Source organism: Hippopotamus amphibius, chromosome 2, assembly GCF_030028045.1.
Source record: "Hippopotamus amphibius kiboko isolate mHipAmp2 chromosome 2, mHipAmp2.hap2, whole genome shotgun sequence".
Lineage (NCBI taxonomy): Eukaryota > Metazoa > Chordata > Mammalia > Artiodactyla > Hippopotamidae > Hippopotamus > Hippopotamus amphibius.
Genome location: NC_080187.1, coordinates 126,460,380 through 126,467,418, shown reverse-complemented (window position 1 = coordinate 126,467,418; position 7,039 = coordinate 126,460,380).

The window sequence follows — 7,039 nt, the reverse complement described above, 5'->3', positions numbered from 1 at the left end:
ACAGTGGTCCTCCAAAGATCACTGCTTGAGAGATACGGGGTGCTTGCCATTCCTTGCTAGGACCCCATCCCACAACACTCTGGAACTCGAGGGTGAATGGTCATTGATCTGTAGCCTCCAGATGAGCTGCAGTCTCTCCATTTAGAAAGGCCTGCAGCAGGGGCAATGAAACCTTGGTCCAAGTAGTGCTTCCATGGGAGAGTGCCACTCATTGCAAACGTGTGCTGGGGGTCGCTCTGCTTTCCACGGGGAACACTGTGTGTGGAACATCTTCCCTGTGTGCCAAAAGTCTCCGTAGTGCCTGGTGCCCATGGAATCCCCTTTGTATACAAAGCCATGTCAAAGACATGCTTGCCATGCTGGCAGATCTACAATTCCCAACTTTCCAACTGCCCGAGGAACACCATTCTAGGGAATCCAGAATGCCAGGCAGGACTGCCTGTGGGAGGAATGTGGAACTGCAATGAGAGAAATGCTGTGCTACGTGCTCACCCTGGGAAATCCTACCTGAGGTGTCTCTGCCTCAGAGAGATCCTTGAATGTGCCTCCAGCCTGCACTAAATGGAAATGATGACCATGAACACTGCTAGTCCCTGGCAAGTCCCTGTATCACCTAGGATTCCCTAAGGCCTGCCTCACGTAGACCATTCACAGCACGCAGGCCCACTACTGAGCAAAGTTCATTTGAGAATGTCCCAGTGTGTGGCATGCATATCTCTTTGCCTGCTCAGAAGCTGCAGGGACACAGGCTGTGTGTCCCCATTCACATGGAAGCCTGATGACCAAAGACCCAGGACCCCATTGTAAAGCAGGATTCCAGAGGCCTCTAAGCTGCATGCTGATCTCCTTTGCTACTTGACTTTTCTTCCCTGCTGGCAAGCCGCTTATTGGAAAGGGGAGTCTCTTCCGAGGAAACAGGGTGCTTGCCATCCCTTGCAAGGAGCTCAGCAGACAACACTGTTGATCTGGAGGACACACGAAACGTGACAATTGGCCTCTGAAGAGGCGGCAGCTTTTCCATCCAGAAAGGCCTGCAGCACGTTCCCTGAAACTCTAGTCCACGTACTCTTGAAGTGCTCAAGAGCCTTGCAGGAAGAGATGCACACTGTGTCGGCACCATTTGGCATGGGAGAACACTGTGTGCCAAAAGTCTCTCCTGCAGCTTCAGAGCACCCTCCATTGCACAGGCACTTTGCATCCACTGTGTTGTCAGAGCAAAGGCCAGAGCAGGACACTCTATCTTGCTAGCTTGTGTAGCAAGAGGTCCCCCTACTTTAAAACGGCCTCTGGAAGGCAGTTCTAGACAGGCTTTAACTTCCATGCTTGTCAAGCTAGCTCAGGGGCCTGGAGCTATATGGTAAGCACTCTGTGCTTTGCCTTCCCCATGGATCTCCTTCCTGTCCGCATGCTACCTCAAGCTGACATTCAAATTGGGAACCAGAATGGAGAGAAAGGACAGCTTTGCCCGGAGCCCTGCCAGTGCATGGCAAGGTCTTCTAGGCCTACTGGGGCCTTCTCCTGCTAAGGCCATACATGGCATTCAGACACTCTGGGGGAGCAAAATGCATTCATGAAAGTGCCCCGTTGGGGCAGGTGTTTCTGCTGGTGGTTCAGAAGCTGCAGAAACAGAGGCTGGCTGGCCACTTTAAAGGCGGGCCCTGATATGATAAGAAGTTATTTCCTCATTGGGAAGCGAGATAGCTGTGGCCTCCAAGCTTCAAGGAAATCACACTTGCTACCCATCTTCTCTTCACTGCTGACAAGTGTCCCAGAGATCACGTGAGTCTACTCCAAAGAAACCGGGTGCTTGCCCTTCCTGGCCTGGATGGCATCCCACAGCACTCTGTCATTTGAGGTGAAAAAAAAAAAGACTGATAGACTCTAGGTGAGCTGCAGGTTCTCCATCCAGAAATGGCTGCAGCCCAAATGGTCTCTACTGGCTCCCTAGCACAGAGATTGCAGGCTGAGAAGGCATGACAATAGTAAGGACCATGGGAAGGCTACAGGACCCTGGTACTTGTTGAGGCCTAGCAGTGCAAAGGGAAAGTGTGTTGCAGTTCTCCATGTAGGTCATCCAATCAGCTTCACTTAGAAGGAGGGAGCTCTCCAGTAGGAGCTCCCAGGCAGAGGGCTCAGCACAGAGCGTATACACCACTGCTCAGGTGTTCTCACTGAGAGCAGGAGGCCTGACTGAAATGGAAAGAAGGGCCTAGGTGTGTGTTCCTGAGGCTGCTGGCATGCTGGGGACATCAACCTCTCTAACAAGGAGAGCAGGGGGAGCTTTTCCCTCAGCACAGAAACAAGCTGATCCAGAGGCCCCCATGGCTGAAGCCTTGTTGCTCAAAAGCCCCCCACGAAGCTTATGGCAGACAGCTGTCCTCTGTGAAGAAAGGAGCACACAGGAGCTCACAGAGCCTCCTGAAGGCACGGAAATGAGAAAGCCCACCAGTGCATCCGTCATCAGGCCAGGGCTGCCTGTCTTTCTGGCAGGGAACAGGGCATATTTCCGGGAGGCTGGGGGTCAGGTTGCATGTCCCCTCCAATGAAGGAGGCTTGAGGGCTGAGCGCCTTCCAGGGAATTGCCAGCCCCCTGTTTCAATTGGAAAACCCTCTTCTCCTCCCAGGGGCTGTCCAGCTGGGAAGACTAGTCAGCAAGCAAAGGTGTTCAGAGGGCACCTGTGAGGCTGGAATCCTTGTGCCTACCAAAGGGAAGTTGACTGCCTTCCCTGGCAGGCACCAATGTGTGGGTTAACACACGGCATCTGTCCCTGCATTTTCGGAGCTGTGACAAGACACAGAGGCTGCACCCACAGTCTGTGCATGAAGACACTTTCCTCAGCACAGAGACTACAGGCTGAGAGGTCATAGAAAGTGAAGACCTTTGGAAGGCCTGAGGGATCCCCTGGCATGCTGAGGGCTAGCCGTGCAAAGGGAACCTCTGTGGCACTTCCCCAGGGAGGTGATCAGGTGCAACATCAGTTAGAGGTATGCAGCCCTCTCCTAGGAGCTCCCAGGCTGAGGGCTCAGCACAGTGCTTATGCAGAGCAGCTCAGCTGTCCTCACTTTGAGCAGGAGGCCTGCTGGAAGTGGAAAGTAGGGCCTAGGTGTGTGTTGCCGAGGCTGATGGAAAGCTGGGGACATCAACCTCTCGAACGAGGAGAGCAGGGCAGCGGCTTTCCCTCAGTACACAAACAAGCTGCTCCACAGGCCCCCGTGGCTGGAGCCCTGTGGCTCCGCATTCCCAGAAAACGCCTTTGGCACACAGTGGTCCTGCATGCAATATGGTGCACACAGGAGCTGACACAACCTTGGAGGGAGCACAGAATCATGAAAGCAATCCATGGAGAAGAATGCCCAGGCACCTGAGGCATGCCTTGCTGGAGGCAGAAATGGAACCTTCCCTGGAGGCTTGTGGTCAGGTTTCATTCCCCTTTTAGGGAGGGGGCTTGAGGGACGAGTTCCTACCTAGAATGGCAAGCTGCATGTTTCTTGGGGAAACTCTCTGTTCCTGCCAGAAGCTTGCCAGCAGTGAAGGGAAGGTGGGGAGCAACAGGGTTTGGAGGACCGCTTGGAGGTGGCAAGCCTCACGCTGTGCAAAGGGGGCATTGTCCTTCCTTTCTCACACCAGATGCCAAGGGAAGCCTGCAGTCTCTCCACTGTGACAGGATACACAGTCCCAAGCCTCCGTCTTTAGAGCAAGCCAATATCCTCGGCAGATCAATGGCACACCTTGCGGGGCATAACAAAGTGAAGGCCTTAGGGAGGCTTAGGGTTCTCTGGCTTTGTGGAAGCCTAGCTGTGCAGAGGGAAAGTGTGTCCTGCTTTCCCAGGCAGTTTCTACAAGTTAGCTTCTACTGGTGGTAGATGGACCACTGGGAGAAGCTCCCAGGGTGAATGTGAAGCACAGGGATTTCTCCGTGCAGCTCAGCACTTCCCACCGAGAGCAGGCCTTCCTGGCCCACAATGAAGGGCCTAGAGCTGTGTTGCTGAGGCTCTTTGTAATGCAGAGCAATCAGCACTCTAGCCAGGAGAGCAGGGCAGAGCCCTGAACTCTGCACACACACCAGCTGTGGCCAAAGGACACTGTGGTCAGCTTGCGAGGAACCCCCAGATGCAGCTCTGGTCACACAGTGGTCCTCCAAAGATCACTGCTTGAGAGATACGGGGTGCTTGCCATTCCTTGCTAGGACCCCATCCCACAACACTCTGGAACTCGAGGGTGAATGGTCATTGATCTGTAGCCTCCAGATGAGCTGCAGTCTCTCCATTTAGAAAGGCCTGCAGCAGGGGCAATGAAACCTTGGTCCAAGTAGTGCTTCCATGGGAGAGTGCCACTCATTGCAAACGTGTGCTGGGGGTCGCTCTGCTTTCCACGGGGAACACTGTGTGTGGAACATCTTCCCTGTGTGCCAAAAGTCTCCGTAGTGCCTGGTGCCCATGGAATCCCCTTTGTATACAAAGCCATGTCAAAGACATGCTTGCCATGCTGGCAGATCTACAATTCCCAACTTTCCAACTGCCCGAGGAACACCATTCTAGGGAATCCCAGAATGCCAGGCAGGACTGCCTGTGGGAGGAATGTGGAACTGCAATGAGAGAAATGCTGTGCTACGTGCTCACCCTGGGAAATCCTACCTGAGGTGTCTCTGCCTCAGAGAGATCCTTGAATGTGCCTCCAGCCTGCACTAAATGGAAATGATGACCATGAACACTGCTAGTCCCTGGCAAGTCCCTGTATCACCTAGGATTCCCTAAGGCCTGCCTCACGTAGACCATTCACAGCACGCAGGCCCACTACTGAGCAAAGTTCATTTGAGAATGTCCCAGTGTGTGGCATGCATATCTCTTTGCCTGCTCAGAAGCTGCAGGGACACAGGCTGTGTGTCCCCATTCACATGGAAGCCTGATGACCAAAGACCCAGGACCCCATTGTAAAGCAGGATTCCAGAGGCCTCTAAGCTGCATGCTGATCTCCTTTGCTACTTGACTTTTCTTCCCTGCTGGCAAGCCACTTATGGAAAGGGGAGTCTCTTCCGAGGAAACAGGGTGCTTGCCATCCCTTGCAAGGAGCTCAGCAGACAACACTGTTGATCTGGAGGACACACGAAACGTGACAATTGGCCTCTGAAGAGGCGGCAGCTTTTCCATCCAGAAAGGCCTGCAGCACGTTCCCTGAAACTCTAGTCCACGTACTCTTGAAGTGCTCAAGAGCCTTGCAGGAAGAGATGCACACTGTGTCGGCACCATTTGGCATGGGAGAACACTGTGTGCCAAAAGTCTCTCCTGCAGCTTCAGAGCACCCTCCATTGCACAGGCACTTTGCATCCACTGTGTTGTCAGAGCAAAGGCCAGAGCAGGACACTCTATCTTGCTAGCTTGTGTAGCAAGAGGTCCCCCTACTTTAAAACGGCCTCTGGAAGGCAGTTCTAGACAGGCTTTAACTTCCATGCTTGTCAAGCTAGCTCAGGGGCCTGGAGCTATATGGTAAGCACTCTGTGCTTTGCCTTCCCCATGGATCTCCTTCCTGTCCGCATGCTACCTCAAGCTGACATTCAAATTGGGAACCAGAATGGAGAGAAAGGACAGCTTTGCCGGAGCCCTGCCAGTGCATGGCAAGGTCTTCTAGGCCTACTGGGGCCTTCTCCTGCTAAGGCCATACATGGCATTCAGACACTCTGGGGGAGCAAAATGCATTCATGAAAGTGCCCCGTTGGGGCAGGTGTTTCTGCTGGTGGTTCAGAAGCTGCAGAAACAGAGGCTGGCTGGCCACTTTAAAGGCGGGCCCTGATATGATAAGAAGTTATTTCCTCATTGGGAAGCGAGATAGCTGTGGCCTCCAAGCTTCAAGGAAATCACACTTGCTACCCATCTTCTCTTCACTGCTGACAAGTGTCCCAGAGATCACGTGAGTCTACTCCAAAGAAACCGGGTGCTTGCCCTTCCTGGCCTGGATGGCATCCCACAGCACTCTGTCATTTGAGGTGAAAACAAAAAGACTGATAGACTCTAGGTGAGCTGCAGGTTCTCCATCCAGAAATGGCTGCAGCCCAAATGGTCTCTACTGGCTCCCTAGCACAGAGATTGCAGGCTGAGAAGGCATGACAATAGTAAGGACCATGGGAAGGCTACAGGACCCTGGTACTTGTTGAGGCCTAGCAGTGCAAAGGGAAAGTGTGTTGCAGTTCTCCATGTAGGTCATCCAATCCAGCTTCACTTAGAAGGAGGGAGCTCTCCAGTAGGAGCTCCAGGCAGAGGGCTCAGCACAGAGCGTATACACCACTGCTCAGGTGTTCTCACTGAGAGCAGGAGGCCTGACTGAAATGGAAAGAAGGGCCTAGGTGTGTGTTCCTGAGGCTGCTGGCATGCTGGGGACATCAACCTCTCTAACAAGGAGAGCAGGGGGAGCTTTTCCCTCAGCACAGAAACAAGCTGATCCAGAGGCCCCCATGGCTGAAGCCTTGTTGCTCAAAAGCCCCCCACGAAGCTTATGGCAGACAGCTGTCCTCTGTGAAGAAAGGAGCACACAGGAGCTCACAGAGCCTCCTGAAGGCACGGAAATGAGAAAGCCCACCAGTGCATCCGTCATCAGGCCAGGGCTGCCTGTCTTTCTGGCAGGGAACAGGGCATATTTCCGGGAGGCTGGGGGTCAGGTTGCATGTCCCCTCCAATGAAGGAGGCTTGAGGGCTGAGCGCCTTCCAGGGAATTGCCAGCCCCCTGTTTCAATTGGGAAAACCCTCTTCTCCTCCCAGGGGCTGTCCAGCTGGGAAGACTAGTCAGCAAGCAAAGGTGTTCAGAGGGCACCTGTGAGGCTGGAATCCTTGTGCCTACCAAAGGGAAGTTGACTGCCTTCCCTGGCAGGCACCAACGTGTGGGTTAACACACGGCATCTGTCCCTGCATTTTCGGAGCTGTGACAAGACACAGAGGCTGCACCCACAGTCTGTGCATGAAGACACTTTCCTCAGCACAGAGACTACAGGCTGAGAGGTCATAGAAAGTGAAGACCTTTGGAAGGCCACAGAGGTTCCCCTGGTTGCAC